The sequence below is a fragment of the Macaca fascicularis genome, chromosome 2 (assembly GCF_037993035.2).
Source record: "Macaca fascicularis isolate 582-1 chromosome 2, T2T-MFA8v1.1".
Classification (NCBI taxonomy): domain Eukaryota; kingdom Metazoa; phylum Chordata; class Mammalia; order Primates; family Cercopithecidae; genus Macaca; species Macaca fascicularis.
The window spans coordinates 200,920,584-200,931,438 of NC_088376.1; the positions used below are offsets into that span (position 1 = coordinate 200,920,584).

The 10,855-nt window shown below is 39.9% G+C and overlaps 1 pseudogene; it reads left to right on the plus strand.

Moving 5' to 3' along the window:
- The first annotated feature begins 9,892 nt into the window (after positions 1-9,892).
- On the plus strand, positions 9,893-9,983 carry LOC123572026 (U6 spliceosomal RNA; annotated as a pseudogene).
- Positions 9,984-10,855: the final 872 nt, after the last annotated feature.

Here is a 10,855-nt window from a genome sequence, read left to right on the forward strand (position 1 = left end):
TCCTTGAGCTGCTGTGAGCTCCACCCAGTTCGAGCTTCCCAGCAGCTTTGTTTACCTACTTAAGCCTCAGCAATGGCGGGCGCCCCTCCCCCAGCCTCGCTGCTGCCTTGCCAGTAGATCACAGACTGCTGTGCTAGCAATGAGGGAGGCTCCGTGGGTGTGGCACCCTCCCGGCCAGGTGTGGGATATGATCTCCTGGTGTGCCTGTTTGCTTAAAGCACAGTATTGGGGTGGGAGTTACCCGATTTTCCAGGTGTTGTGTGTCTCAGTTCCCCTGGCTAGGAAAAGGGATTCCCTTCCCCCTTGCGCTTCCCAGGTGAGTCAATGCCTCACCCTACTTCAGCTCTCGCTGGTCGGGCTGCAGCAGCTGACCAGCACCGATCGTCCGGCACTCCCCAGTGAGATGAACCCAGTACCTCAGTTGAAAATGCAGAAATCACCAGTCTTCTGTGTCGCTCGCGCTGGGAGTTGGAGACTGGAGCTGTTCCTATTCGGCCATCTTGCTCCGCCCTCTGAGGTTAATATTGTTATGTGTGAATTTGATCCTGTCATTATGATGTTAGCTGGTAATTTTGCTCATTGGTTGATGCAGTTTCTTCCTAGCATAGATAGTCTTTACATTTTGGTATGTTTTTGCAGTGACTGGTACCGGTTGTTCCTTTCCATGTTTAGTGCTTCCTTCAGGAGCTCTTGTAGGGCAGGCCTGGTGGTGACAAAATATCTCAGCATTTGCTTGTCTGTAAAGGATTTTATTTCTCCTTCACTTATGAAACTTAGTTTGGCTGGATATAAAATTCTGGGTTGGAAATTCTTTTCTTTAAGAATGTTGAATATTGGCCCCCACTCTCTTCTGGCTTGTAGAGTTTCCACTGAGAGATCCGCTCTTAGTCTGATAGGCTTCCCTTTGTGGGTAACCCGACTTTTCTCTGGCTGCCCTTAACATTTTTTCCTTCATTTCAACTTTGGTGAATCTGACAATTATATGTCTTGGAGTTGCTCTTCTCGAGGAGTATCTTTGTGGCATTCTCCATATTTCCTAAATCTGAATGTTGGCCTGCCTTGCTAGATTGGAAAGTTCTCCTGGATAATATGCTGCAGAGTGTTTTCCAACTTGGTTCCATTTTCCCTGTCACTTTCTAGTACACCAATCAGACATAGATTTGGTCTTTTCACATAGTCCCATATTTCTTGGAGGTTTTGTTCATTTCTTTTTACTCTTTTTTCTCTAAACTTCTCTTCTCGCTTCATTTCATTCATTTGACCTTCAATCACTGATACCCTTCCTTCCAGTTGATCAAATCAGTTACTGAAGCTTGTGCATTTGTCACATCATTCTCGTGCCATGGTTTTCAGCTCTATCAGGTTATTTAAGGACTCCTCTACATTGGTTATTCTAGTTAGCCATTCGTCTAATCTTTTTTCAAGGCTTTTAGCTTCTTTGCGATGGGTTTGAACTTCCTCCTTTAGCTCAGAGAAGTTTGATCATCTGAAGCCTTCTTCTCTCAACTCATCAAAGTCATTCTCAGTTCAACTTTGTTCCATTGCTGGTGAGAAGTTGCGTTCCTTTGGAGGTAGAGAGGTGCTCTAATTTTTAGAATTTTCAGCTTTTCTGCTCTGTTTTTTCCCCATCTTTGTGGTTTTATCTACCTTTGGTCTTTGATGATGGTGACATACAGATGGGGTTTTGGTGTGGATGTCCTTTCTGTTTGTTAGTTTTCCTTCTAACAGTCAAGACCCTCAGCTGGAGGTCTGTTGGAATTTGCTGGAGGTCCACTCCAGACCTTGTTTGCCTGGGTATCAGCAGCAGAGGCTGCAGAAGAGTGAATATTGCTGAACGGCAAGTGTTGCTGCCTGATTGTTCCTCTGGAAGCTTCATCTCAGAGGGGTACCTGGCTGTGGGAGGTGTCAGTCTGCCCCTACTGGGGGGTGCCTCCCCATTAGGCTACTCGGGAGTCAGGGACCCACTTGAGGAGGCAATCTGTCCGTTCTCAGATCTCAACCTCCGTGCTGGGAGAACCACTACTCTCTTCAAAGTTGTCAGACAGGGACATTTTCATCTGCAGAGGTTTCTGTTGCCTTTTGTTTGGCTATGCCCTGTCCCCAGAGGTGGAGTCTACAGAGGCAGGCAGGCCTCTTTGAGCTGCAGTGGGTACCACCCAGTTCGAGCTTCCCAGACACTTTGTTTACCTACTCAAGTCTCAGCAATGGTGAGCACCGCTCCCCCAGCCTCCCTGCTGCCTTGCAGTTAGATCTCAGACTGCTGTGCTGGCAATGAGGGAGGCTCCATGGGCATGGGACCCTCCAAGCCAGGCATGGGATATAATCTCCTGGTGCGCCATTTGCTAAGAAAAGCACATTATTAGGGTGGGAGTGACGAGATTTTCCAGGTGCTGTGTGTCATGGTTTCCCTTGGCTAGGAAAGGGAATTCCCTTCCCTCCTGCACTTCCCAGGTGAGGCGATGCCTCGCCCTGCTTTGGCTTTCACTCATTGGGCTGCACCCACTGTCTTGCACCCACTGTCCCACACGTCCCAGTGAGATGAACCTGGTACCTCAGTTGGAAATGCAGAAATCACCCATCTTCTGTGTCTCTCACGCTGTGAGCTGTCGCCTGGAGCTATTCCTATTCGGCCATCTTGGAACCCGATAACACATTTTATACCTACATTAGCTGCCTTTAGATAGTTTTACAAACATAATATAGTTCGTTAAAATCTAGCATTACATGGAATAATAAAATGCATTTCATTTTTCTGCCAGCAGTTGCCTAAATAGAGGTTTAACATTTGGTGCAAGGGATGAATTTACTAAATCACCCTTCTGGGAGAGGTGTCCCAGAAGATGCATAAAGTTTGTTTGCCTTCATGCAGAGTTAAATTCTTTCTGGACTTTCAGGGTGTAGAAGTAGCAAAAGTTAAAAATAGCATTCACAAAGAGTGGAGGAAAAGACCATAAATGTAAAATATATCAGTGTAATTATCTTTAATGCAGAATTTAAGATAATGAAGTTAACTAAAGAGATTCAGTCTGAAACTTATTCAGATAAAACAAAATTCCAAAAGAGTATTACATGGGACCTACAGTAATTTATTTATTTTTTTTTAGTGGTGTGTAAAATGTCTTACAATTGTTTTTCATCAGTACTTTTCTTTTTCTACCCTCAGGACACATGGGATGAAAATTAAGTAATTTAAAATTTCAATGAATACGTGTACCACGGTATTCAGTTTGTTTTTTCCTATCCAAACTAAAATGAAAACATTCAAGGTCATTTTATTTTCAGAATAAACCCTCAAAACAGCAAAGTTCTAACAAATGATTGAAATAATTGCTCAATTATTAAAACAAATGACAGTTGTAAGTTTTTACTGAAAAATGAATATTCCTAATAACCTTCAAAAATAAAGAATGAGGATGCTATAGATAATCGTTTCACTCAAGAGTGCAGGTGCCAGATTCCAGGTGAAGGGGTTGGGCCCTATGGTATAAACCTGGTTATGGCCAAATGGAGCCAATAGGTGTTGGGTTCTGCCTTTTTAATTTATTTTTTGACTTTTATATAATTAAAGAAAATATTATATATCCAGGAAAAATATATGCTTTCAATTTCTTTCTGCCACAGGTTTCTTCAGCCTGGTCTTTGATTCATTACAATATTTTCTGTCTTGTTATCTTAAAAATACTATAACATTCTTTTATGTTGCAGCATGGAAATCCAAAATCCAATTATAACTTTGTGTTCTCAGAAATGAGCTGTGTTTCAATACCAAATATTTTAGGCTTGTTTAAAAGAATAATAAAAGGAGGAGAAAAACAAGAACAAGAAAAAAACCGTAAAGGAACAGAGGATAGTAGTCGTCATGTCAGTGGTCATCAGAAGAGAGGGCTTCACTTCTTTCTCCCGGTCTCAATCTGTACCTCTCTCTGGATTTGTATTGATCTCTATGTTCTACCCTCTTTCATTTCCAGGGATGTGTCACATTTCCCCCAAATCTAATGTTCAGCCTGTCGCAGGGAAAAATGGGGAGGCACCTCTTCCCATCTCTTTCCCTATCACGGATTTTGCTTCACAGCTCATCTGCTACCTTATCCGGGACTCCAGCTTTCCCATTCTATTTCCTTCCTGTTCGAAGTAAACATCTCTACATTTCTACAAGCTCAGAAAACAAATAAAGACACATAACAATTTTTATTTAACCTTTACATACCTGCAACCTACTACGCTACATAATTATTCTCCTTCACACCAATGTTCCAAATAGTATTTTCCTCTTCCCATTTCACATTTCTATTCCTACTCTTAAAACTTGTGGTCATTTAGAAAAAGGAGATGGTCCACAGTGTTAAGAATCCTAGGACGGTGAATAGAGACAAGCCATTTTTAAAAGTCTTTTCAATTTCTCTTAAATAATAATTGGTGACATTTGGAAGAGTAGGTTTATTAGAGTGGGAGTTATTTTTAATAAACTCTGGGTTATAACTTTTTAAAATTTTATCACAGCTGATGACTTGCAAAAACAAGATAAAAGAATAAAATTTCCCAAATTTTCAATATGGCTTTTTAGTCTAACATAAAACACTTTATTTGCTACTAAAATAGTACAAGTAAATAAGGAAAATAGAGAAACTGAAGTCATTTTAATAATTATTTCAATATGAATAGAATAAAACATAATGAGGAACACATGTTTGCTTGGTGCTAATGATATAACGTTTTGCAGTTTTATAGATAAAGCAAAATGTGTAATTTGAACCAGATGTTGAAATACTTTAGGATTAGTATCCAAGGGCAAATATTTTGGAAAATATGTGGAAAGGTAAACCACATATTTGCTACTGGGAGTCCTTTATGTATGTGTCTTTAGATTGCACTTTACTTGGTTACTCAAAATGAAATTGTGATCTGTTCTCAATACTCCATATCTTTAAAAAGTCCCACAGAAGAAGTTCAACAAAGGGGTGAAGAGCTCAGGCTCTGCGTCACATTTTTGGCTTCATCATTTCCCAGCTACAGGATCTCGGGAAACTTAACTTTTCTGAGCCTCAGATTCCTCATTTGTAAAATGAGAACGGTAACATTGAAACAACCTCATAGGACCCATGTGCTGTTCAGGTGAAGATAATGCCTGTATTTTCAATGGAACATGGTGTGCTGTTTAGGTTCAGATAATGCCGTACTTTCAATGGAACACAGTGAGCACTCACTATAAAGAGGTCAGCACTGTGGTCATTGTTATTATCACTACTATTTTTCATTATTAATACCAATAAAACTAACACTTTTCAAATTTATTTACTATTAATCTGAGCATCCTTTCAGTCTCACTGTCAATTGTTTGCCTCCTGAGAAGTGTATCAAATAGGTTCTTTTAAGTTGCATAGCACAGAATCATATTCAGTTTTTCTCAGGTGATGGGAACATATTTTAACAATTTATTGGTAAATAAGGAAATATAAGAGCAGGCCTTAGAAGCCACTTGGGGCCTGAAATGTCCATTTCTTACAGTACTCATACAACCCCAGCTCTATTGGTCTGGATGTGCTGAATCAGAAGCAGCTCTACTGGTCATTTCTGCTAAAACAGGTGTTGTCTGGGCTCTATGGAAATCATTTTACCTATCTGATGTCCAGCTATTACTGTACAGCCTGCTGCACCTGCACTGACTCTAATGTCAAGGTAACCGATTTCAACTCAAACTCATCTGGAAAAGAATGCATTGATCAGTTAACCGGCACAATACAGCATAGTGTGTCGCTGGTATGTGGGGTTCTCCCCTTGATCCCCTTAGACTGTGCTGGGGAGGAATCCCTTGTAAATCAACTGCATAGCCAATGCAAAGGGAACAGAACTTGACTAGATCGATATAGACCTGGTTGTTATGTGGAGGCTCCTGGAAGGGATTAATGTAACTGGCAGATGCCTTGCATAGCATTCCAACATGGAAAGCACATTAGGTGGCAAAGCAAGACTTTTTAACTCATTGGTCTCCCTATTAATTCATTTTGGAATTTCAAAATACAGAATTTGCATTCATTATTGATTTCTCATGGGAGCTCCCTCTGACTAGTCTTTTCATAACACCCTTATTTGGGAGCAGCTTCCCCCGTTTCACCACAGGAGGGCAGTAGTCAGTCCGGGAAGCTGTTTTGTGCAGCATGGCCCTGTCCTCTCACCAGGCCTGACAGGGCAGGGCCATCGGAGTCCATCCCCCAAAGACGGTGACTTAGCCTAAGCTATTCATGGTTCAATCCCTAGGAATTTGAAGTTGAGACTGAAAAAGAGAAGTCTGCTCCAGGGAGCAACATGTCAACCGGGGGTTCATCAGCAGCCATGTTTTGTTGTTGTTAGTGTTGTTTGGCTGTGTGGTCAGGAAAACTGGAATCAGCTGATCCTTGAGAAGGAGGAAATTGAAACACACACAAAGAGAGCATAAAACTTCCTAGTTCCTGTTTTCAGGCCATTCCAGAGAACTAAATTTATGCCTACCCTTCAATTCTATGAGATATTCTAGCATCATTGTAATAAATACTCCATATTGCTTAAGCTAGTGCCTGTGAGTACCTGTAATTTGAAACTGAGTCTAAACCAGTACAAAGGTAAACTAATTTGTTCTTCCAAGGATGTGAATTAGGCACTAAAATAGCGTAAATTTTATACTAAAATTCCAAAATAAATTTTGTAACCATTCTGCAATATTGAAAGAGGGACAAAAAACTTGGATCATTAAATTCTGGGAATAGTACAGTTTTGATGACCTCAGCTATTAAATTATTTTAAAGGTTTTTGTCTGTTTGTCTCATCCTTATTACCGAAATTTTAAATTCTTAACATACTTGACACGTACTAGAGAAAATAAATATTCAATTATCTTAGGATCTTCAATTCAAATAAATAGTAATTTCATAGTTAGAAATATAGGTAAAAATGAAGACAATAGAAGAGGTGATGAAGGTTTGCTCTAAATCTGGGAGATATGTATGTGTGTGATTGTATATGTGTGTGTGTGTGTGTATCTAAAGAATATCTGAAGATGAGTATGTATTATGACTAAACTCAAACTCAAAATATTAATTTGTTTTCTTGTCATTTGTCTTTTTCTCTAAGGTAGTACACCCACCCACCCACCGACACACACACACACAACTATTTTTAAATTTTCTGTAATTAAGGCTGCATACACATATATTCCCATCATTCCGGGGCGCAGGCATGGAGCTGACCAGGTGGATGATACTCGTGTTTCTAGTGATTACAGTCTGGCCTTGGTCATTCTAAAATCACATTCCCAAAACCATTTCAGACTTGCGCTAATAGTTGCCTTTGAATATTAGGGGCTTAACTGGAAGCAACCGATTCTGGCCAGTTGGATCCTGATGAGGCTTGAACTCCTGAAACAGATTGACATTTCTGAGAGTTCTCTTTCCCAAGAATTGTCCTTTTCCTTTGTATGATTCATCTGTTGCACGGATGTATGGTTGTCCCTCATCCATGCTCTTTTCTCAAATGTACCAGTCATTATTGCTATATAACAAATGCGCCCTAATTTAGTGGCCTGAAAAAAAACCCACCATTTGATTATATTAATTAATTGCTTCTGTGGATCAGGAATTCAGACAGTGTCCAACAAAAATGACTGGTCTCTGGTCTATGATTTTGGTGCCTCTTTCACTTCCTTGTGTGGTGCCTGATTTAATCTTCCTCAGCTGGGACTGTAAGCCGGATACCCACACAGGGCCTCCCTAGGTGGTTTAGGTTTCTCTTCTCATGGCAGCTGGATTCTGAGATACCCAAGAGGAAGCACCTGGAAAGTGATTGTCCTAGGAGAACAAGGTAAAAGCTGCATGGAAATTGTATGCCTAGCCTTGGAAGTTACATAGCATCACTTCCTCACTGAATTTATAGGGCAGGGGGTATAGACCCCACTCTCAATGGAAGGAATGTCAAAGAATTTGCAGCCGTCTTAAATCCAATCGACTAACAGCAGCCAGAAGAAGCCAAATCAGAATCTAAGTATACATTATTGGTAAAACTAGATCGGAAAATACCTCAGGGATATTTTGCTTATCCCACTCTTATTTGAGTTTGCCTACCTAGATGCAGATAAAACTTCAAAACAGCAGCTTCTTCCTCATCTTTCCACCCTATTGTAAGAGAGGATAGATCCCCAAAGATTTATTACACTTGAAGAGGAAAAAGAGAAGAATTTACTCTGCTTGAAGGCAGTCAAGGGAGAAAAGAGAGCTTTTGAAACACCAACCGATTACGTGGACAAATGAGATACTCCTTCCTCGTCCTGCAGAGGGAGTCAGGAGTGGACAGTAGAATAATGAGAAGGGCCCTGAACGAGATACCCAGGAAAGTATAAATGCTGGTGCATTTTTCTTTCTTTGCAAAGCTAACACTTTGAGGACAAATTTTTTCCCTAATAATTCCCTACCTCACTCCCTCATAATCTCTCAATATATATGTTCCTCAAACCTAAAGATACAAAACCACATAGTGTGGAATCCCAAATGGTGTAAAAGTTCTGTGCAAAGTCATCGGAGATAGAAGGAAATAGCCTGGCTTGTTTAGCTCTCAAAATTAAATAGAAAAACAATCAGAGATTTTTACATAGCTAGGATATTAGTTTTGTTTCTTAATGTCAGTTTTATGCATTTAACAAAATACAGACGAGATATCATGTGCATTATTAAATAGCTCCTCTTATGGAGATGTGATAGTCAATATTATAATTATCCAGGATTGTAATCTTGAAATAGAAACGCTTAACAATGTATTTGTTTTCTCTTTTGTTTTCCATGTAGAGCTTACCATGCAGTATTTCTTCATCATAATACTTACTATAATTTTAATGAATGAATTATGCTGTAATTACTTATTTACTGTGTGATATCCTTCTAGGAGTCAAAGATTGTGTTAATGGCTCCAATACTTCACAATTCCTCTGATTAAAGCTATTGCCTTGAGATTTTGCAGTTTTTTCCACAAAAAAGGACATTTCTCTGTCCCTTCATTTGGGGTTTGGTCATCTAACTAACTTGCTTTGACTAATGGAATAAAGCAGAACTTATGGAGAGCTAGTTCCAAGTCAAGAATCCAAGAGACCTTGTGTAAAATGCTGTTCTACATGAGCTGATGCCATCGTCATGAGAAAGACACACCTGGTCTAGCCTATCAGTCTGTGGGAGAGAACGAAAACCACGTGAAACAGAACTCTCCCGTCTAAAGGAAACCTGCCGAATCCAGCCAAGAGCAGAGCCCACATGTCTAGCGTTACTCCTGTGTTTGCAGTTAGCTGCTTACTTGTGCATTTGCAAATACCAACAGGGACTCGCTCTAGGCTGCATTTGGCTGGGGCAGCTTACCTGGTGTTATGGTCTGAGTGTATCCCCTAAACTTTGTGTGTTGGAAACATAATCCTCAAGGCAAGTATTGAGAGGATGGGTCTTTGGGGAGGAGTTTAGGTCATGAGGGTTCTGCCCTCATGAATGGATTAATGTCATTATGCAAGGACTCAGTGGAGGGAGTTTGCCCCTCTCTCTTTTGCCCTTCTGTGCCTTCCACCTCTTCTGCTTGGTGAGGACACAACCTTCCTCTTCTTCAGAGGATGCAGCAACGAGGCACCAACTTGGAAGCAGAGATTGGGCCGTTACTAGATCTGAACCTGCTGGTGCCTTGATCATGGGTTCCAGCCTCCATGAAAAATACGTTTCTGTTCTCTATAAATTAGCTAGTTTAAAGTATTTTGTTATAACAACACAACCAAAGTAAGACATCTGGTATGTCTCTCCTCTACAGCCCATCCATCCTCCTTTTGGGAGGCTAACGCAGACATGTTCTATTCACAGTGATTGCAGAAATGCTAAAAAGCAGATAGAAATGCATGAGGGTGCTTACTTCAGCAGCATATACACTAAAATTGAAATGATACAGAGATTAGCATAGCCTCTGCACAAATTCGTGAAGCATTGCAGACTTTTGTAACACAGAAAATAAATGCTTAAGGAGATGCATACCTCATTTCCCATAATGTGATTATTATACACTGCCTGCCTCTATCAACACATCTCACATACCTCATGAGATATTTAAACATCTAGTATGTACCCACAAAAATTTAAAATGAAATAAAAAAAAAAGTATAAGGGCCTTTGAAGCCTAGGCTTTGAACAGACATACCTTCATTTCTGCCTCATTCTATTAACCAAAACAGGTCATATAGGGAGCTAGATTCTGCCTTTATCAGAGAAACTCTAAAGTCATATGACAAAGGGCTCAGAGAGAGGAGTGAAAAATAAAGATTATGAATAAAAATTCATTTCTAGCCTTTCCCATATCGGCCTAGATTAAGAAATAGAATATTACTAGGACCTTAGAAGTCGCTCTGATGTCCTCACTCAATTATCTCTAGCCTTCCTCCTCCATGTTAAGAATTATCTTGACTCCTATCTACATAGATCAATTTTGCTAACTTTTATAAAATGGAATCAAAAAATCTATATTTATCTGTGTTAGGACTCTATTTTAACAAAATTCTGTGAGATTCATGCATATTGTTATAGGTAGCCCTAGTGAGTTAATTTTCATGGCGATTTAGTGTTATATTTTGGGAATATACCATAATTTGTTTATTATCAGTCATCTACTATTGATGGATATTTAGGCTGTTTTCAATTTGGGGATATTACAAATAATGCTGCTGCAAACACTTGGCGAACAACTGTAAGGTTCTCTTTTGCATGTTTACTAACGGTGGGTTTGCTACAGGCTAAAAGACTTCCGATTACTCCACATTCTCTCTGACACTTAGAACTGTTACTATTTATTTTATTTTAGTTACTGTTTTTCCTTT